Raw genomic sequence first — 23,914 nt, 5'->3', positions numbered from 1 at the left:
ATTCATTCTCTTTTAAAATGATGGTCTACTCATAATAGAACCAATCACTTCAATCACGTTGAAGACAGGTGACATGAATTTGTGCTATTTTAGGCTTGCATATAACAAGGCGTCAGGGTACCTTGGATCACAGCTTTTCCGCATCATTGGAATGGCTGAATTGATTGTGTGTCATGCATCTTGCCTAGCACGATCTGCCGCACTACTTCCTTGATCACATCCACCTCCGGCGTACTAGAAAGCCACATTAGCATTGATTCTTAATCTGTAGCGAATGCCAGCCTTCTGCACAGCCTCCTTTACAGATGGCGAGAGGTTTGATTCTGCCTCAGCGTGATGTGCGGAAGACTAACTTCTAAGAAATAGATAATGGTGCACACATAAAGACGAGGTTAATCTGGGTTTTCGGTTCAAGCTGTCGCTTTCTCTCTCTTTCTGTCTGTCCTCTAAAGCACCTTTACGCTCTGCACCCTGTTAGTCTCACACACACACACATACAAAGAGAAAATTTGCTCAAGGTGTCTGATGATAATATGAGTGGCTTGGGGCTCTCAGTGTGGCACAGTATTGGTTGGCCTGCCTCTGGATGTTAGCTGGAGAGTGTGTGGAGCTCAGATAAGATTGATTGACGCACATCTGCTCTGATCAATAAACAGATATGAGAGTGCCACATATCTACAAAGCACACTGTGTGTGACTGTGTTAACTGTATCCTTCTCGCATTACTCTATGTCCTGCACAAAACACACCCACAGACTAACATACACACAACTCACACACAACACACACATGCAGTCCTTGGTTAAGGTGGAATGACTTTCAAATGAAAAACGACAAGTAAAAGTTTGTTGTCTTTAGTTAGCTCATTACAGGAAATTTTTATTTCACATCTAACTTCGCCTTCTCATCTCATCACAATGGTGTTTTACATTGTTCACGGTTCATTTCATTTTACATGACTTCGTTTCCATGATTATTATCTTTTGTCTCAGTGCAAGGTACATTTCATTTACATGTTCTAACAGCAATTTCCTATTCCAACCCACACCTTTAGAAAATGTATTTCAGTGCATTTTATGCAAATTTATAATGGACAGATAGAACCCCTTTGTTTGCCTGCTGTGAATCTTTATTATGCTGAGTGGTATTCTGAACTACTACAGTATCATTATATTTAATCAGCATTACAAAGTTCTAAAAAAAATATGATGCATTTTATGCTTTTGATATTCAACTGAAAATAGTTTCTAATCTCTCTCTCTCTCTCTCTCTCTCTTCTCTCTCTCTCTCTCTTCTCTCTCTCTCGCTCTCTCTCTCTCTCTCTCTCTCTCTCTCTCTCTCTCTCTCTCTCTCTATATATATATATATATATATATATATATATATGCTATTCAAGTGACCATCTGGCCAGTGTAACTACAGTTTATTCTAATTATTTAACATTTCCATTTTCACTAGTTAAGGGATAGTTTGGATATTTTTAAGGTGGAGTTATAGGAGGTACTTGTGCCTCTTATAACCCAGTCAGTGGGTAATGTATTGCAGTGGAGGGGGACAGCAATAAATAAACAGGACCACCGAAAAAGATCAGTTTAAATCTACGCTATATTTACAATATTTTTTACCAATACTGTTACTTTTGATTTAAAACAGTTAGTTTGGTTTTACCAAGGTCCAACAATAACACAAACTAACTGACCGAGGCAGCAGTAGACCAAAATTTGTTCTTTCTTTTTTTAAATTGCTGTTTTTATCAAGGGAGTCTGGTGGCTTTGAAGCGAGCACAGATGGATATAACAGCTTCAGTTCCCTGCTGGATAGGGCTGTCTGACCACAAAGTAAACCAGTGAAAATACTCTAAATATAGCTTACAGCTGAAATAGATAGCTGAAATAGATTTTTAATTCATTTTTTATGTTAGGTTTTTATTGTATGGCCCTAAGGTATGGCATCTACTACACACACTGACAATTGAAGTGCCTCATACAGCCACATTTCAGAAAACCAATAGTGTTTTTTTTTTGTCTTTTTCTGAGTTTCTTCTGTTGTTTATACATGATATAGTGTTAGATTATGTGTAAAATACACGGCACAGCATGTTTAGACAGTCTGTTATGTCAGGTACAGTCTGTTTTACTTCAAACTGCAACTTTTCTATTTTTATCCTTATTGAATATACTATTATGTAATAAAACCAATTGTTTCCATCAAGAATCTCTTATGATGAAAGGTTCTATAACAAAAATATATTTGGATTGTCTCTGAGCAGCTCTGTTTAAACAACGTTTACTTTGTTGCTGTATCTCACCAGAGCTTTTCATTAGGTCATGTGAAATATATTGTGAAGGTTAAACATGTGAGGCAAAGTTCAGTACAGGAATTTTAAAGTAAATTAGCCAAGTAACCTTGCCCGTCCTCTAACGCAAACGAACCTCCCGGCTTCAACGGTTGAATCTTTTTTTGTCCTGCAAACTTCCTTGATGCTGAGCCATGTCTTTTTTGTCCATCTTTCCTCCATATAATTTCCTTTTTTCCTCCATTATTTACCTCAACCTTACACACACTCACAGCGCAGTAATTGGAGCCTAAGGTATCCCTGAGTGTTGGTGGGAGGCTTGTTGTGGCTTGTGTTAGTGGGGGGCATTGGCACTGCTGTAAACAACGCAAACACACACAGGCACGTACACATACACAGTCCCCCCGGTAGGCACTGCACTAGAAAGACTCTTTGAACAGAGGAGGAGATGTATATTTCCACTAATTCCCACAATCCCCCTGACTTCCTTCTCTAAGTACCCACAGCGAGTAGACTTCCTGCTGTGTTAAGTTTGACATGTCTCTCTCTGATGGAAATGTAGCATTATGGGAGGAATGAAAAACAGCCTGTGGAGGGAGGGAGTAGTGACTGTGTAGCTGTAGCAAAAAGAAGTATAAACCTGTAAAACGCTGTGTAGGTTGACCTTAAGCCTGAGGATACACACACCAGAGAGAAAAAGAGTTAGACAGAAGTAGTGAAACAGATGATGCTGCCGTTTCTATCTCTCATAACTAGCTTACTCTCAGGAGACTCATATAGAATCTGTTCCCCTCTCATCTCCTCTGAGAGGCCTCTCCAATAAGAGCAATCCCAACCTTTTATTTTCCGCAAAGTCTCTTTTCATGGGCTTGTAATCCATTATTTAAACAGGGAAACCTAACCTTAAAGTGCTTGTGGAAGCTGAGTACGATGGGCAACCAATCAATTGGGGTTTGGTGCAATAACATGGCCTCAGCATCGGGCCTGAAGTAATTGCCCATTAGAGATGAAGTAACAGGAACAGGAACAAAAAGAATATGAGAGCATGCTGAAATAATTTCCCTCATTGAGAGCAACATTAGAAGGAAAGGTATTACATAGGAAAGGAGGCACTATGGTGCTTAAAAGCAAAGCAGCAAATCAAAGCAGGAAAATAAATTGCTTGTTTTGAGCAATGGAAGGCAATTTGATATTGTTTTACAATATTGTCAAAATATATTACAGGGAAAATACAGTGCGGCACAATGTTCGCCTACTCAACACCCGCTGTATTGAATATGTGAGAATTGTTTGTTGGTGCATTTGTGAATGGTTGGTGTGACACCATATACATTGTCTAAATTAAATGGCAGGCACGGTATTGAAAACAACACAAAAATAGCGAGTTGAAACACCATTCGGTTAAGAAAAGTGAATATGGAGTTTGCTTTCACCTCAACCCAGTCGCCAGAATAAATGGTGGCAATTTACATTTCTGTAAAGCACAGATACTTTGAATCTCAACATTTTGAACCCCAAATGTGTTGAATTTTTATGTTTCTGTCGCACTGCAACCCGTTCTCATCTTGCCAATTGATGTTTTAAAAGTATGACAATTGCTGTTTTAGTCACTTTAAAAACACTTTCCCCGGACTAAACTCCCAACAATGGGACGCTAAAATGAGGCTGATTGGTCCCACCCACCAGATGTAGAACCTATGTGACTTTTTACACAGGATAAAACTAAATTAAACGTTTCAGATCAAACCTCTGCTGCCATTGAGCCGGGGAGGAGGGGTCAACTTTGAATGTTACAAACTGCGACGATAAATCCCACTCATTGTGTCTTTAAATATGTAAGTAATTTGTTATGACAAGGAAAATTACTCTAATTGCAGCTAAGTGTGCATTTGTGTGTGAGTGTTCAAAGATGTGCTTGTTTTTGTGTTGTGTCAGCGCGTGTGTGAGCCTCCCTGTACCTGATTGCACTTTCTCTAATCTATATGTTTTAATTAGTGACAGGTAGCGTGGTGTGTGTGTGTGCGGCCTGCTGTCAGCTGGGCAGAGAGACCATGTCGAGTTGTTGTGCTCTGAAACGATGATGCCAGCATGCCATCCTCATTACCAGCTCCCCAGTTCCCACACAAGCCATTTGGGTATCCCCCCTCTCCCTCTTTCTCTCTTTTCCCTCTCTCCCTCTCTCTCTCCCCCTTGGCTATGTAAGCAATCTGCTAAATATTTTATCACCTCCCTGTTAAATCGAGCGGAGACACTCCAAATAGCACCCCACTACCTCCACCAACGCTAAGCTTGTCGCGCGTGTGTGTGTGTGTGTGTGTGTGTGTGTGTGTGTGTGTGTGTGTGTGTGTGTGTGTGTGTGTGTGTGTGTGTGTGTGTGTCCTGCTCAACTCAAGTGTCTCTGAAAGACTGATTTGATGGTTTTACTGAACCCTCTCATGGTCCTTGTAGCGGTCTCCAGCTGAGTGATTGATAGAATCACCTTGATTAGGGTTTGCTTCACATCCATCTCTGTTTTTTTTTAAAGAAACTACAATAATCATTGATCATCTTAATGTCCCTCGTATTCTCATATAAGAAGTGATTAAAGCTCCCTGGTAAACTCATTATTTTGATGTTTAAACTCTTAAAAGTGAATCATGTGGCATAAATTGTTTCAGAGTAAACGGGGCTTAATGCCACACTATGAAGAAAAATTCAAAACTTTGGACTCCCTGTGCTTCATTTTGCTGTTAACACTTTTTCCTTCGGGGAACCAAATTTTCTATGAGCTGATAAATGCCTGCCTGGAGTCTATAAAGCTGGCAGTCTTATTTTATGAGGCCCTCTACTATATTTTGTCTTCTTTTGTAATTGGTTAACCATGTTCAGAGCTTATTGCTTCTCTTTTTTTAACCTCAGTGAGCCATTCCTATGCAAAGCACATAACTGCTCAGTCTTCTCAACTGTATGGAGGGACAGAGGATAGTAAAAGTGTTTTTGGCAACGATATGTATTGCACACCAGAGAAATAGGATGATAAGGAATATAATTATTAATATCATCATCCATAAAATTTTCTGGTTACTTAATCACGGAACTGGTGAAATCTAATGCACTATCCATGATGATGTATTTATTTAGTCGGCTGTTTACGTAATCCCTCACCAGCACGTTCCTATAGTCCCCATCTGAATCTTCTCATATTTTCTTTCACCGTTAGGCTTCAGCGGGCTTTTGACACACTGGCACATTAATATTACAAATATTCAAATAACTTTATTTAACATTCTGCAGGCTGACAGTGGCAGCGGGAGATTCACAGCCCATTGAGCAAGTGCGCTTCCCTGGGCTAAGTGCCGATTCATCATGGCTGCCTTACTCCTGTCTAATGGCTGCCATCATGGAGCACGAGCATGCACGCGCACTGACACACACATCAACACACATCTCAGGAAAAGTGTTAGTTCCTTCATGTGTGTGCATTTTTAAAATGTAGTGTTCCAGGGACGTTTATCATATTATTAACCCTAGCCTGACACCTTATAAAGCCACATATAGTATACTCATATAGAGTTCATTGTCAATGACACATACCTGTTAGCTTATTTCTCCATGTTAGAAAAGAGACTAAATAAAATACCCATTCTGGTAAAGCTTCGTAATATTCATCATGTATGACTGGTAAACCGATGAATAAACTTTTAAATAAACTTTTAAATAAACTTTAAAAATAGTGATTTAACTGTCAACAGTCAATGAAATGATAATTAATAATGTTTACAAATGATAAGTAGTGCAATAATTCATGCTATTTTAACAAGTTATTGTTGGGCACATTATAAAATCGCATACACTATAATGAATATTTGCTAATAATAATTACCAATTCATTTGTCAACTGTCTAAAAAGCACAATTTGGATCACTATTAACAACTGAAATGTTTAAGAATTATTTGTTAAACTATGATGTATAAAATGGTTTGATGTGTGCAACAATAAACTGTTAAATATATCAATTAAATTAACTAATTACCAAAGTTTAATTAACTACCAATTTACCATTTTAATGGTGGTTATTATAATCTTTCCTGCTGTTAACTCTAAACATTTAGTTTTACAGTTTTCCGCTCCACTGCGGCTTCGATTACTTCTTTATATATGTCTTATCTGAGTGTAGAGGATCTGGCAGACACAACCCACAAAGGCCCGGTAAGCTATTAGAGCCAATTCCAGCCCATTTGGCCTTGTCTACTTCCGTTCCACAGAGTTTACTTCATTTGCAGAGAAGCATCCATGTGTACTCACCAGCAACGACACACACAACATCTACTAAGTCACCTTGAAGCACAATTAAGTAAACGTCTGACTCTTTCCTGTTGCTATTAGTCGTATGGCAGTGAGGACCAGTGTGACGAAGACAAAAATGGAGTAGTGGGAGGAAGAGACGGAGAAAAGCTGTAAGAAAGAGCAGAGACTGAAAGACTTCTTGTTTCCATGGCTCTCAATGGGCTGAATAGGGGGATGGCAGAGAGCAGTGGTGAAAGAGTGTGACCCAGACAAAGACTCTTTGAATTTAAGGCCCAAATAGAATGTTTGTAATGACCCCAAACACAGATGCGCTGCTCTCACTGCAACGGCAGAGTCAGTCCCTAATAATGCGAGGGGAATCCACAGATTCTGTTCACACATAATGGAAATACCCACCACACACAGAGCTGTTCTTATCCCCCACGGAGGGACACATACTCCAACTCCTATTATTTTTCTCTCTCTCTGTCTCCCCTTTCACTTGCTGTTTTTTGTCAGGTTTTCTAGCCTTCAGTTCCTAACATGCCATGTATTTGGTCACAGGCCTTTTTTTCAAAGCACTTCATTGTCATCTCTCACTTCCCTTAGCTGCTGCACAGGAAATTTTTCAAGAAGGCTTCTCCTCAACCAGACATCTTCCAATCCTCCTCGCCAAATCCTCTCTCCGGTTCTGTTACTTCAGTCATGTTTTCATATCTCCTCTCCCTTTTTCCCCTCTGCTCTCCTCTCAGTGATGGACACTGGGGTGTTTGAGGCCAGAGAGGGACATGGGGACACAGGGAGACAAAGGACCCCTAACATTCAGCAGATGGCTGGGGCTCTGCTTAATTTGCCCATGTCACCCTCGCTGGCAAAACACAAAAGCCCAGAGCTACAAGGGGCTCCACTTCACCCCCTCACCCCGACTTTGACCCCATCGATCAAATTCCTCACCTTATGCTTTTAAGTTATGATAGCACATTTAACAAAAAAACAAAGACATCATCAATAATGTTGTTGGAAAAGTGTCAGCTTCTATCTGCGAGTTAAATGTCAATGTATACATAAGCTCAAAAACTGCCTTCACTCTCATCGTACTTTTCTTCCCCCGCAACTCACCTCTTCTTTTTCTCTCCTCTCCCCCCTGAGTGCTCCGGCAGGCAGTAATGAGGAGACGTGGTGAGCCTCTCCAAAGAGCCCCTCCACCCCTCCCCGGGTTGAGAAAGTACAAACACCATCCTCTTCCATCGCCTCTCATTTGTTGATTCCCCCTCTGCCTCATCACTGTCCATCAATATTCACTGTTCGGCTAATAACACAGCCAAGCCTGTTTGTTTTGACGGCAGAGGGACACATTTCACTCGTAGGAAGTTTTCCCATCCCTTCTTGGAGGTTATCAGCAGCAGGATGATAGATGTGGATTAGTCAAGGTTATGTTGTGGAACTTGTGGACCTATGATCTAATTAGAATTGAATTGCAATTATAGTAGGGCCGATATACCTCTCTTCATTCCTAACACAGCGAGAACTCGTCGACAAAGCAAGAGAAAGGTGGAGGCCAGTCAGTCAGTCTGGAACAACATCCACATGTTTTATTACTGGAGCAGATTAAAAGGTCGCCCAATACAGCAAAAATAAATTTCCCCACTTAGCATTAGTGGTGTCTATTCTCATGTAGAATTGCAGAAAGTTTGGGTTTCATTATTTATTACATTCTGAGATGTCAGTACGTGCATTGGAACCCAATATCTCAGCAACACCTTTCTGGGATTTCTTCAAATACAGCACAAATGCAGTGGTAGAAGAAGTCCCTTGTTGAAGTAAAAGTACTATTACCACACAGCAGAATTACTCCACTACAAGTAAAAGTCCTGTTTTCAAAACTTACTTAAGTAAAAGTACAGTATCAGCATATTATTGAATTATTATTTTTGATGCATTTATGTAGGCAGCGTTTAAATTTTCTCATGGTAGGGCTCATTTTAACTACTTAGTATATTGTTATGAGGTTTAATTTACAAAAAATGTCTAATCACTTTAAACTGGCCATGTTTTTCATGTTAAATCTCAACCTGAAAAGTAATTAAAGCTGGTACCTACATGTAGTGGAGTAAGAGGTATATAGTTACATAAAATGAAAATACTCAAGTAAAGTACATCTACTTGAGTAAATGTACTTTAGTTACATTCCACCACTGCACAAATATCCACTTTGGACTTTTTTTTTTGCCATAACTCAAGAATTCAAATAGTAGCCACATAAAGGACTAATAGGATAAAATAATGTTTATAAAATTACATTTTATATCCAAAAGCTCAAGGGTCAGCTTAAATCTGTCTACTGTATGTATAAGAAGAGATAATGTGTTCTTTGTAATTTGAGTGAATAGACATTTTAGTGTTAACAGTGCAAAATGCAACTAAAGAATGTAAAATTGTTGCCTTATAGCCTGTTGACTGTCTCCCAAGTTACAAGCATGTACTTTTAATTGCAGTCGAAGTTGCACAGTTCCTGTAGATGGTCTGATCGAACCTGCACAGTCTCCAGTCAGCATGGCGAGAAGGGGTTTTGCAATAAGCCAATCCTGTAAGCCAAAAGTGCATTTCTTCCATGCTTTGTGTTGATTCTGTCAATCCGCATGAGTGCTTGAAATCAATTCAAAGCTCAAAATCTCTGGACTTTGGGTCAGAGCTTGCAAGATATTTGTTCTCTTTTGTGGGAGGGCTGTACACAAATCCTCACACACACACACACACCTACTTTCCATCACCCCAAGCTGAACTTTGCGTGTCCAATTTCAAAACCTAATCATATTTGCCATGATTGCCGCACACTTGAAGCAAACAGCATTACAGTTCCACTTTAAGTGCTCCCTAAGTATCCCTGATTAAACATACGTGAAGAATTATGCATGTGTAATCTGTTATGACACCATGCATTATCCTAAACCAACTCAGCTCTCTATAACTGGGCAGGTCATATCAAACACGACCTCAAAACCTTCACAATATGCAATTATACGGCAATTAGACAACTCCCATAATCCGCATCACACTATGTCATTGTGCGCATTTAATTGAATGTTTGCGTTGACAGTAAACACAGCCTGTACATTCCTGGGTCAGGACATGTGGTTCTGTAGAAACTGGAGGAAACGTCTCTTTTCAGACTGACAGACGGATAGTCTATGAAGCTCAATCTGGCGGACCCATCTCTTTGACAAATTATTGATCTTGGCTTTGTTGTCACTCCTCATGCCAAGGACCCCCTGCTATGGCTGTCTTCGGAAAAACGCCCACTGGAGAAGAGATTGTGTGAATATTGAATTCTGAAAAGGGGAGAGGAGGAGTGTGTGTCTATCTATATGTGTGTGTTGTGGGTGCAGTGTGGAGAAAAAAAAACGAAAAGAAAAAGAGAGCGACTTGGTAATCCTCTCTTTGAGCACTTTGTGCTTTGTGCTCCATTTGTTTACTGAGTTCCCACACTGGCTGGGGGGCTGCAGCTTTTCTCCCAGACCGGAATTAGCATAGGCAGACTTGTCGTCAGATCTGTGTGGCTCTTCATATGCATGTGTGTCCCTGTTTATATCAGTATGTGTGTGTGTTTGCACAGTTTAGATGAGGTGAGAGCTTAGCGTATCCTTGTCGGCTGGGGCAACCCGACTTTAATGAAATCTTCAAAGTGAGTGTGTTTTTATGGAGTCTCAATGAGTCCGCTAACCTCTGACTGTCTCTTTTTTAGCTGCATCTTTGCAATGAAAACCTATCATGTTTTCACAGTGTGCTGAGTGGGAACACAGTCTGTGTCAACAGGTTGACTGCTGCCTACATGCTGCAATGGAAAGAACTGTAGGAGGTTGGATTCATCGCATCTATTGAGCACTATTTGCTGCAGAACTTCAGTAAGACATGTTCCGATAGTGTTCAACCTGGAAAAAAAAGGAAGATCCAGCTCAATACCAATTTCTCATGTCCCTTACCAATACAGCAACCTGCCAATATCAATATAAATACCATATCATGATGTCTTTCCCTCTCATTTTAAGCTGTATATTTGTATGGATGCACTGTGCCAAAAACATGCTTAAACTGTGAAAACAAATAGTCTTTCCCCCTAAAGGTAGAAATACATAGCCCACAACATGACTCAGTTAAGCAATACTGCCGCTTCTTTACATTTAATCTTTTTCACACAGCTGCTCATCTGTGTTGCTTGTGACAAATCTCTTTTTATGGCATGTCGCTCAATGTTTACTTCAGTATTTACATCATAGTTTTGGCTACTGGATGGAATTGGATTGCCCCTCTTTTCCCCTCTCCAAGACCCAGTATCAGATTGGTGCAAGTACAGTAATTGTCAGATCATGATGCTATTATTTTGTACACCTCTTTTATCTCCATTTTGAGCAATCCTGTAGTTCCAGTTCTCACTAATTAAATCAAACACAATAAAACAGCCTCATTTTAATTCATGCTTTGTGATCAAAGAGCTAACCTTTGCACATTGCTGCAGGAGCCTGACTCAAACCCAATTCAACATTACATGACATCTGATGACTGATGGAGTTTGCTGCCTACAATATTAAACTCAATTCCCTTTATCTTTGAGATACTATTTCTTCTTGTTCTCACTTCCACTTTCACTGTGCACAGACACACTAGTACAATAGAAATCAGGCTTCTATGTGACCATGCAATCAATCGATAAGGTGTATACTTGTGCCATCATAAGTGCAGTGTCTTCTGTATTCAGTAGTGCTACTCTCATTCTTTAAAAGCAATTGATTCTGTGCACAGTCAAGATATGCAATCTGACTTAGGTTTCCATCTGTGTTGTGCTCCTGGGTTTGGATTATATCGCTGCCTCCTGTTCAATTCAGGGGCCAAAAGCTAGGGATCGGAATTAAAACAAGTCACTTATTCATCCTTGATCAATTTTCTGTGTGGAAAATAGTAGGACTTCACAGGTTTTTAGAGTCAACACAACTGTTTTATTATCTCTGAGTCGGGAACAGTCTAGCTGAAATGAGAGGATATTTGTACAGCATTGTTTTTGGAGCTTTTCTTCCTCTCAGCCATGACTCCTTCTTGCTTTAAGTTTCCAGCAGTGCGGAGTTTTATATAATTGTTTTGCAATGTGCAGCTGTCAGAATAACTTTCCAGCACTCATGAACTGAATAGACAAGCTTGGAAGCATACAGTTCCAATGGATTGGGTCATTTGGAACCGGTTCTCGGTTCCCATTCTTACGAACAACTTAGTTACAGACGACAGAACTTATCTGTAACTGTTGAACAAGATGGAAGATACTTTCTAAAAGTAACCTCATTATTAGAGAGATAATTATTTGATGCACTGAGAGATACCTTCATAACTTACCCTCTAACATTCATTTTATGATGTCTATTCGCAGTGCCTACAAATACAAAAAGATGTTATCTAAGTGCTGGGCAAGCTTTACTGTAGTGCTAGGCCACACTGCACAGTGGTATGCTTCTCAAAGAGAATGATATCTGATTAGTCCAAGTCCGAATAGAGGCAGAAGCTGACAAACAAATGGATTTGCTGTGTCTAGAATGTTCTCTGGGGGAGCTGGATGGGCTGAGATACAGAGAAGCTGCCTTTGTGTTGGAGCCAGCGCGAAGCATAATAAGACCCTTTGGGGAATGAACCAAACACAGAGTGATAGGGACACAAAGGCACACATGCTCATACACTCAGTCAATTTCACAATCGCACTGCCGCTCGCTCCCTCTCTCTTTTTCGCTCTACCTATCCTTTTCTCTTACTTCCCTATAAAGTGACCTTTATATTACTGGCTACCGTGGCTGGCCTATCATTATGTGTTTTGGCTTTACAGGTCTGTTGAGTTTCTTGACTCTTGCTAAGTTTATTGTGTCAGCCAAGTGTCATGTCAGATTCCCACAAACAGGTCTCACAGCGGCCTTTTTTTAAAGGATATTATTGTGTGGACGTGCATGTGTGCGCACAGGCATGTCTGTGTGTGCTTCACACCCATCACGGCATGAATGGGCCAGCAAATCCTATTCCCTCCCTCTGTTGTTTTCTTTCTCTATCTCATCTTTACTGCCTCTTTAATTCCCTCTCTACCACTGTCCTCCTTCTCTTGTGCTCTGCTAGGAGAGCAGACTTAGAGGAACTGCCACAATAGAGGTATTAACCAAATGTATATTAAGCTTGCCTGACTCGCGCAGTCAATGTGATGCTTTTACACCCCTAATGCCATGTGAATGGGGCTGCTGCTCTCCGAGAAACGCCTCCGTGAGCACTCGGAGTGAGGGGCCCTTTTACTGGCTCTCGTGACCCTGGTCTGCGTCGCCTGTGCCGGCCCCATCCCTGAGCACACAGTTCTTCATTTTCATAAGCGCTTAATCTGGATTGGAAGCCTCTCCATTGTGAAAATTATTTGAGAGGGGGACTTCGGGCCGGACAAAAGGGGCTCGTCTTTTCTGAGGCTTGGGCCTCCTTAGCCCTGTTCCTCCCTTCCCATTCTTCCATACAGAAACCCCAGCAGGAGAAGCTAATTGTTGTATGGAGAGGAAGAGCGATGGGGTGTTGAGTGGATGTCCTGCTTAACACTACCCCTGTGGAATATGAATGTGACAATGAGAAAGATGAACGAGAGACAGATATAAGAGAAGAGACAACTTGTACAGAAAAAAAAAAAAAGATTTATCTGCCTCTCGCAGTTTATTTATCATTTGAGCCAGGTCAGAACAGACCCTGTGATGCTGAGTGATTGTAAAGTTTGCTTGGATTCCTCTAGGTTACAGCGCATACGACTTTGGAGCTGGAATGTGTAACAAACTCGGAGTGAAGCTTTGAAGTGTAATGCTGTTGCCCTGGGCTACTTAGCTCCAGGGTCAAATGAGATTACACCCTTGATCTGCGTTAGTGCCTTCTGATCTGCAGGCTTGCAACGTAAAAGTGTGTTTGTGTGTGTGTGCATGTGTCTGTGAATCCGTGTTAAAGTAAGACATTGCATGTGTGAATGGATTCACATATTTGTGGCATGTGTGTCTCTACACATTGGGTGTGTTGTCTGTGAGAAACCACAATGTTAGTACATGGTCTCCTCCTCCTAGAAAGGGGTTGTTAACTAATTAGTGTTGTTGGCCTGATCTTAGTGCTTTGTTGGTGTGCGTCTCAGCCTGCAAAGCCTATTCTCTCTCTCCCTTGGTTTCTCTCTCCCTGCTCACTGCTCCGGAACACCTTAATCCAGTGTGAAAGCAATTGGCTCTCTCAGATCTAATCAATAGAGGGCCAGGGCAGCGAGCCAGGGGGAACATCTCTGGCCCCTGCTCAGCTACAATCAATTTAGGACCATCGATTCAGTGATTGAAATACAAAGAGCAGACGCGCTGGACCGTACAGGTGCTTTAGTGTTTGGGTGTGCCAACATGTTATATATCTCCCCGTGTGAGTGTTTCTCTCTATTTATGTGTGTTTGTGCTTATTGTACATGTGTGTGTGAGTGCAAGTGCAAGAGTTCGTGTGCTGATTTCTTCATGTGTGTGTATATGGATAGTATGATTTATTTTCGAGCCATCTGTAGTAAAGTGGGAATGGCATTTAATCTAGCACCTCTGAGACGGAGCCAAGAAAAAAAAAAATCACTCCTAATCCAATATGTCCTGCCCAGGGAAGGTGTGTTTTCAAAGGTCTGTGTGTGTGTATTAAGTTGGTTTGTGCATTGTGTACACACAAGGGTTTCCTACTTACTGCACGTCAGTGTAGGTGTGTACACCTCGTGTGTGATGCGATTTTGGATGCTCATCTGTGCAGAGTTGAAAAGGGCCCTTGCATAACATTTGCATGCAAAATGTGACACCAACAATGCATGCAAGACTGTTGACATGTGAGAACACACATGACATCTACAGAGATGTGTCAGACTCGCCTTTGCTCTGCTTGGCATGGGTATGTGTGTAATCATGCATATATGATGTCATTGCATATTATATTTGACCCTATTTGTGCGGTTATGCCTTACTGTGTGTGTACATCTGTGAGTGTATTCATTTGTGAAATTTGTTGCTATGGATTTATAGGAGAGGGTTGTGGTGCATACTGAGTGTCACTGTGTATATATGCAAGTTCCATCTGTACAGAGGAACCAGAGATGCTTCTGTGGTAGTTCCCGCTGCAGTAGGTGTCTCCATGACCACATTTTGACATGGTGACAGAAACACACACACACACAGACTCACAAGGTAAAAAACAACACCGGCCACACGCTGTCATGACTGGTAATGAAGCATTGGACATTTGTTTTGATCTGCTGTCTTTATAGAAACTGTGTATCGTGTGTGCATATAATATGCACTTCTACTTGTGTGGCAAAAACGGCAATAACACCTGAGTAATAAAGCACACTTAGTCCCAGTTGATTTGTCTGTCTTAATGTGTACAGCTACAGCATTCTTATGATATGAATGTAAAAGCCTTTAAAATCCTATCCTGAATGGGATCAGGAGTGTGTGGGCTGCTGAGATTAATTAATTAATCAATTAATTGGTAACACCTAAATCAAATCATTCTTATCATATACCTCCCCATATGCACATACCGACTCTCTCTTACACACATAAACACACACTTTCCCACTGCAGCTTGTTAGACCTTACCCTCCTGTTAATGGCTTTCTGCCATTTATACAGTTAATCCATTCTCCCAGTTGGTTGTGTTGTGTTTTCCCCCTTAATTCTCCTCTGGACAAGGTGTTGATGTCTTTCACGAAGTCCACAATGTCACAAAGACCTAATGAGGATGTGTCACCCACACTTTTAAGTAACACAAGAACACATACAATACTGTACTATACATTATCTTCCTTCTGGTTTTAGCAGACCACTTGTCAATTATGTCCATGCCGCCAGAACAGAGTCCTTTCACTGACAGATCTGCCAATTTTGTGGAGGTTTAAACTGGACTTCATCTTGGCAAAAGTCAATGAATACTTACAGGTGAATGCGCTTCAGCTCGACTAACAGCTTTAACAATATGAAGAATTCCATCGTGTCACATTTGGCATTTCCTTCAATACCTTTTTTCATATTTCCTTTGAAGATTTTTGATGTATCTATGTGAAATTTGCCTTTCAACACAAACAAATGAATACGCAAAATACTTCTACAAACAGCAATAGTTCTGTGACAGAGTGGATTGCCAATTTTCTTTGTCCTTGAGCTGAGAGGCATCTGATTCAGCTGCGTGCTGTTGGAAGATGTGCGGGGAACTCTGTTTCAATTTCTTTTTATTCCTTTTTAGTTCTCAGCGTTGTATAACCTAGATTGATTTATATGATAATACATTTATATAATTTATAGGGCTATAATTATCACAAAGCATCTGTGACACACTCGTCTGTCCAATGTCCATCATTCACTCTTCATCCAAATTAATGACTTCTGGTCTCAATCAGTCTGACCACGCGTGAAGATGTTTATGCGCCATAAGGAGGTCCCACATGGCTGAACTGCCTTTAGGCACACACACAAACAAACACAAACACACATACAGTAACACATATGTCTTTCAGTTTCATAGCTCAGGGCATATTGACTAAGGCTGCCTGGTAAAGGTCAATGCTGTCCAGCTCTGGACAGGTGGGGTGTGGGCTGCATTCCACCATCACACACACCGTTCTGTGTGATCGTGCGTGTCTGTTTGTCAGAATGGGAATACAGCTTTCTGATAAGGTTGTGCAGAGGTCATGCAGATGTAAATATGACATGAATATAGATGTGCTCAGGGTGCCCAGTTACCTTTGGGGAGGATTTCTTGGCTGCAGGTGCATCGCGTGCCAGGGAATTGGGTCAACCTCTGCTCATTCATGCTGCGCAACAGAATATTTGATGAACGCACCCGTTTTGTCTTTGTACAGTAGAAGAAAAAGACATTTCTATGCACATCATTCATCCTTTGAGCTTCTCTGGTCATGTCTGGGCCTGATGTCAACAGACTTGTTGTTTTGTATGTATAAAAGCACACCCATCCTGAACCGTGAATGGAGCTGTCTGCGTTGAGCAGGACAGATGCACATTTCCTCTAAACAGCATTTATTATCCAGCCTTCTTTATTCTCTGCTGCCTATTGTCAGCTTTAGAAATAATAGCTTGGACGCCACTTAGTATGCAATGAGAAATGGCTGCTTTGCACAACACGCATATTGTGGGACTGTGCCACCAACAATTTGACTGACAGGATGCACTCCTGAGTGCTTTCTCACTTTGTTTTGCTCTCACTTTCCCACTTCTTCCTTTCTCACTCTCTATCTCTCTGATCCTGGTCACTTTTTCTCTCCCACGCTTCACACATAATTTGTGTCTCCTCTTTTGATGCAGAGTTTTTCTATCATTATTTCCCATTAGGCATAATTGCAGCAGGAGCGATGAACAGCAGATATGGTAGTGCAGCTGGAGGAACATCTCGCCGGTGAACGCTTTAATTGTATTGATGTCGCTGTTTTTGCATCCCAGTGTGCAGTCCTGCTCCTGATGACCTCTCCTTCACTGTAATGGTCACGCCACCCATCCCCCTCCTCTGTTCTCCAACATCCCCTATCCACCTCTTGTCCTGCCATCAGTGATGCAGGACGAAAGCCCCAAGGTGGGCTCTAAGCTCACTATTGGATTTCAACTAGCCAGACTCATGTTTCTCCTCCCCTTTTCCTTTCTTGTCATCCACCTATAATTCCACTCTACTTCTAACCTCTGGCCTCCTACTATGTCTGACAGCCTCTTCGCAACGTGTGAAAATGTCAGTATCTGCATGAAAGGGTGCAGACGCTTACAAGCAGGTTATAGGTTGGAGACATGTCACCGCACTTCTATGTGGTAATGGTGTCGGGATGGAGGGGCGTCCCGTGGTTACACTCTGTAAGATCATTGGAGGGAAGAGTAGGCTGTGTTCAGCTGTGTGATTGTGCCATGGGTGCTTGTCTTTGCCAGAATATTTTGGTGTAAACATTGTGTTATGTACGCTCAATTAGGAATCAAATTAGGGAATGGTAAACAGTGAAGGGACCTTTGTTTTCCAGTTGTTTTATCATTCTTCTCCTCTGCTACCTTCAAATGTGCATAATTACTCATCCCCATTCACAGGCCTCTACACTCATTAGCAGGGCCTCAACCCCGAGCCAAGGGGCCGGGTATTTCAGGATACATGGGTATTTGTTGAGCCTGGCTACAACAATTCTCAAAGCATTTTAACATTAAATGGACTGGTAAGGAGCAATGTGTTTCAGGCTTCATCTAGATTAGCATGAGGGTTGTTACCAGTGTATTAGCCTTAGATTTCCTTTTTGCATCTCTGTTTTTTTAATCTAAATGTAAATGTGCACATTTGGATAAAAAATCCAATAACAAATCTGGTTTAAATTCTCCTTACTCCTTTAGTGCTTTAAATGTTTTGTGTTTGCCGCTATGGTATCATCTAGTTACAGTAGCATTCAAATGCAAAACAGTTTATATCATTAATTTCAAACAAGTGGATTAGATAATTTATGTGATAAAGTGTTCATGTATTAAAGCTGGGCGATGGAATGAATAATACAATTACTTTTTGAATTGTTGAGTTATATACTGTCATTGCAAAGACCTGAGTAAATGTGGGATATTGGCCTTGTAGTTAGACATTTTTCAACTGCAACATGAAACATCTCAAGTGACACTGTGTCAAAAGATTAGAACTCAGAAAACAATTCTTTACATTTTTTTTGTTTGTCTCTCTTTGGAACAGTCCGGAAAAAGTATGAATTCAGATGTTATACACATCAGCATCATGATGTAGTTATTTTGGCATACTTTTGATTTATAAATCATAACCACCCATTTCTAAATCAAAGCAACATCAGTTTATTTCACCTTGTTCCACTGTTAAAAACGTCAATAAAGCTTGTGTGTACAGGCAGCAAAAAAATGAGCTATGTCTCCGTATTTCACCGTCCGTTGTAATGCGTCCGCCACCTTCTTGCTGACGTAGTAGTGATTGACAGCCAAGTAAAGTTTAAAAGGCCGGATTCCCACGTTCCGTTGGAGGATGGGGTGGTAGATGGGTCAAAAGTAAACCATTTTTAACTTAAGTCAGGTTTTTTTACGTAAGTTACGTGAATCATGTTTTGAACGTAACTTGTGTTTTTACGTAATTTGCGGTTGTCATGTGACCCTTGTAACTACTTCACTTCCGGCATTTACGTACATTTTTTTACTGTTTAAACTCTCTTTTATAACGTCTTACCAGAATTTTTTTTGCCCTAAACCCAGGTCAGTGGTTTTATAACATAAATCCACAAAAACTGCAGCCTTTTTTTACAACCGCGGACCGTACGTGTGTGCTATTTTTAGAACACGCCATTGTACCAAGGGCCACAAGCCGTGATACATACATATGTGCCGTGAAACGCGAGCCGCGATATGTACCTACGTGCCGTAATTTGTGGTACTGACACACGACCTCTTCTGCTTTGAGAACTTGTTGGTTTATTTTGGGTTCATACCGCTTTACTGGCACCATGGCGGCAGTCATCCAGACAAGTTCACTGAGCTGTGTGCACTTCCAGGTGATAAGGCAAACCTAGTAGACCATACAAAGCAGCAATAGTGGTTATTTTGGCCATGGTTGATGACGGAATGAAATTACAGTGTTCTTAACACCGACCTGCCTTGTGGGAAAAAAACATAATTTTGATCAAACTTTGGTATTTTCTTCAGAAAAAGATATCAAGTGATGTTAGGTTTAGCTTACCTTCTATCATCTTCTATCTTCTATTATCTGTCATAAGAACACAAGCCTCATACCAACTCTATTGGCTCACTGTTTGGGTGATATTTTGGCAACACATTTGTTGGTACCAGCAGGTAAATTATTTCCTTGAACACAGGTGCTGTGCAGCAGTCACTTGACTATTTGGTTCACTGCTTTTGGATTGCAAAACAGGACAACTACGACAAATTAATTTTAAGGATATTTTAGTCATACACATACAAGATCAATGGATGCATGTATTCCTCTCAATTATAGTTCATAGGGATATTTTTTAAAAAGCGGCTTGTTAAAATAGTCAAACCACAGGAGGGATCTTGTTGGCTCAGGGCACAGATCTCTCAAAATCCTTGTTACTCCAACTCACACGTATTACATTGTTGCATGAAAAGTGTATTTTATAGTCAGTCAATATCACAGACACATTGCTGTAATCGTGAGCTCTACACATACACATACAAATATAAAGCATCTAAAATTACAATAAACTAATTGTTTATTGACAGCAAGATGTATAATTTGTTTAGTAGTTGACTGCTACTTATAGCTACTTAATTATGCTCTTCACCATATTATTAGTTTTTTAATTAAATACAACTATAAAGGAGCTTAATTATAGAAAACAACGACAAAGCCTATCATAAAACTCACGGTTCTCTTTGATCATAAATGGCAAAACAAAATTCTCATTTACATAAAGAGATTCCCTTTTCACAACACTTACCTGCACAGTCTATCTTTTGCCTTTGTTCATTTTTGTATTAACAGCATTGACATAGATTACTGTGGATGCTCTAAAGTGCTTCGCTGTGTATCTCAGTACTGCATCACTACATAGCTGTAAACTCAAAGCTGCCTGAATCTTTGTTCACATCCACATCCACTTTCATTTTCAATTACTTTTTTTTAAAAAGAAGAAATAACAAAAACAAAAAAATCTAATTTGGCACCAAAGCATATGCATTATGCATCAGGCAAAGACACACACGTTGAAGGGTCCAAATGGCTGGACTGGCTGATAAAAGACCAACTTGATTTGATCGCTTGTCTGTATTTTTTATTCTAGTTTCTAATTGTATACAGAAAGCAAAGGTATGTTTCTGCTTGAGCGAGCCTTTTTTTCTTCTCCTGCATAATGATTTATTGTTTACAATCTGCACTTTCTCATCAGGTTAAGGTCTGCTTGTGACAAAGCTATGAGCTTTGGAAAAGGAAAAAAAAGGTTTGAAGGCCGTAAAAGTAATAGACATTGTTGAGCAGGGCAACAGCGAAGGAGCAAAAAGAGCAAGAGTGGGCATCTTTGGCTAACTGCTATAGATTAATTGATCTAGCCATGAAGTTAATGAGCTAGATCCTTTTTAAAAGAGACAAGTGCTGAGACAGAGGAAGCTAATGGTCTCTCACAACTTGGAGTGGTAAGAAAGAGAAAGCTATTTATCTTGGAACATATACTTTATTCGCCGTGTGACAGAATCGCAAGGTAATTGACGGGGCCTGTAACTGCTGATTTTATTACCTCATTCTGATCATCCTTCTTTGCAAGTCATGATCCACAGACAACTAAATACAGGGTGCAGCGACTGAAACCCCACATAGCTGAATGGCCATTTTTCGGTGAGAGTTGACAAACAGGATTTAATCTGACAATAAAGTTCGCAAATATCCTCACACATCACGTTAATGTGTGTAAATTGGTAATGTAGGGAGCTTTTGTGATTACAGTTTGCTAGCTGAGTGAAGTTAGATTGATCAAATCAGTGCTGCAATCATATTGCAATCAAACACCGGCAATAAAGTGCTTCTTGCTCACATAACTTCTCTTGACTGATTTCACCCTTCATCAAGTAACTCTTCATCTCTGTCTGTCTTACCCCTTTGCCTTTTTTTCCCGACGTTGGCAGTAGGCAATGAGCCTGGCCAGTCCCCTGTTAGGTTCTGATTACAGTGAAGATTGTAGTGCAAGCACATGTTACTGCCTGCTGAGCGGCGATATGTTTCGGAGGGCGGTTTTTTGTACTACCTTGCCAGCCTGGGATGGATTGGCACAGCGGAGTCTCCCGGAATACCAATGGCTCCTTGTCGTCTCTATCTCTTCCCCCCATTTCTCTCTGACCACTCCTCTATCTAAAAAAGATATGCTCAGTGCCTTGGCACGTAGCTGCATCTTCCTGGGAAATAAAATTGACCTGAGCCAATGTGCCATGTGCGATGCAGAGCGGCCAACTGCCAACGCAACACTCGGTTATGACGAATCTGTGTGGAGCGGAGAGATTATACAGCTCTATAGGTTGATCGGTATCATGCTCATTATATGCACATACACAGACATAAATATATATATACACATGCACGTGCATGCACATGCAGATACACGACTTATGCATGCACTTTCAGTAAGCCAGATTTCCCAGTCGGCTGGTCTGTCATTGGCCGGCTGTTCAAAGGGAAAGTGTGGGCCAAAAAAATACTGGCTGTGAGGTTACCATGGTAACAGCCTGCCCAGGGGCGTGGGCTGTCTGCTAAATTGTGCGCTGGTTTGTTAAGGCTCACACACGCACGCACACACACACACACACACACACACACACACACACACACACACACACCTTTCACCAGAATGTGTCTTCCAACGTTCATTGTCTAGCAGACACCTGCTCTGTTCATTAACATTAGCAGTCAGACTGTTGGATTTCACATCCTCATGTGAAGCAAACAGATTATTTTGCAGAAATCACACACAGGCCCATTTATTTCTTTATGTGGACACGCTCTCATCTTCTAGTTATTTTACTGCTGCACTGCCCTCTATTGAATCCACTCAGACATGGTTTTCATTCTACAAACATGCTCACATGAAAGAGTGCGTTGCTGAATTATTATATACGGACTATATAAGGACAACAATGGGTGGTCAAACAGAGGAAGCAATTTTTTGTCTGTTTCTTCTCATTGTTCTCCTTATGTGTCTTTAAGGCGAGAGACTACAGGCAAAAACATTTTTCATGTATCGGCCAATTTTGAGTCTTGCACTATTTTGCTTCCATAAAACATCTTCTTTCAGACTAGTGGAAAAGAAAATATCCATAATACACATTAAAGTGTTTATTTCACTACACTTTGTCTATGCATCTGTAGATTTATCAAAATTCACCAAGGGCTAGCATTAGATAATGCCTAATGTGCATATTTAAACATATAATTTCAGAAAACATGTAATACATTTCATGGTGATATCCATATGTTTTTATTTTTGTTTTTACCCTAATGACTTATGGTATCTTGCAAAATGTATTGGGTTTTACAATACATATCCTCAAAGGTGATGAGAAATTTTTATTTAGAATTTTTTCATGGCTGCTAAAAGTGTCTTCTGATTTATGGATCCCCTCTGATCTTATGGAAAACCCCTCTGTAAAGCCCTTTGACTCTAATATGTCATCAAAACAATACATATGAACCTTGCTTTATCCAGTGTTCAGATTTCTGTTCTGGTAAAATGTGCTAATGAACATACATTTAGCCTTATTTGCATATTTGAACAAACAATTTCAGGAAACTTGTAAAACAAATTCTTAATATAAATAATCAACCAGGGATGTTTCATGGTTATGTCTCAACGTTTTTGATGAAGGGGACCCGCAACAAAAGCCACATTGGACGTTAAAACATATTGATACAGCTGGGAAACTGTTTAGGCTTTAGGTTTAGGAAGCAAAAGCACTTTCTTAAGGTTACGCACCAAAACCTCTATATTATAGTTAGAAAAAAAGAACAGGGGTTGGCTTTAAAAAAACACTACTTCTGGACAAACCTTCCAACATAGGGACACAAACACCAGTCTGGTAGAAAGACTACTGGGCTTTTAAACAACATTACATTACGTTGCTTTATCACTGAACAATAGTATGTCGGATATGAACTCTTATGTGTCGGCTTCTTATTGGTTTTAATAGACGACATCACATCATCCCGATTTAGCTTATTTGCACTGGCTCCCTGTTCGTTTTAGGATTGATTTTAAGATTTTACTGATCATTTTTAAAGCTCTTTTAGGTCTGGCTCTTAGCTATTTACAAGAACTACTAACTCCATACAAGCCGACCCGCATCCTTAGATCCTCGGGTGGCGTCCTTCTGACCGTTCCAAAGTCAAAACTAAAAACCAAAGGTGACCGGGCACGCAGAGTCAATAACTTCTTTTAAATCACTTCTTAAAACCCACTTTTATAGACTTGCTTTTATGTAATGCTTTCTATCTTACCACTACTTTTTATTTCTTCACTTTCTTACTTTTTTACTCCTTTTACCTGTTATTTTCTGTGTATCTGAGAATGTCTTGTGATTGTTCCTGCTCTGTCTCTTATTGTTTTTCTTTTAAAGTAAGAATTGTTTTTACCCTCATGGCTTCATTCTTGTTGTGATTAAGTGTTCTCTGTTGAAGCACTTTGCAAACTGCTATTTTTAAAAGGTGCTATATAAAAAAAGTTATTATTATTATTATTATTATTATGCATTACATTTTTGTAGGAAATCAAACTAACTGTTCACAACCTAGATATCTACGAG

General features: G+C 40.3%; 1 protein-coding gene across 3 annotated transcripts in view; it reads left to right on the top strand.

The window, feature by feature from the left end:
• Positions 1-23,914, top strand: part of LOC131981115 (ephrin type-B receptor 1-B) — a 170,674-nt gene that overhangs the window by 71,978 nt on the left and 74,782 nt on the right. The gene's annotated exons all lie outside the window — the stretch shown is intronic.

Source organism: Centropristis striata, chromosome 11 (assembly GCF_030273125.1).
Source record: "Centropristis striata isolate RG_2023a ecotype Rhode Island chromosome 11, C.striata_1.0, whole genome shotgun sequence".
NCBI classification, from domain to species: domain Eukaryota; kingdom Metazoa; phylum Chordata; class Actinopteri; order Perciformes; family Serranidae; genus Centropristis; species Centropristis striata.
Note: the sequence above shows the minus strand (reverse complement) of the source record. Positions and strands in the feature narration are given on the sequence as shown.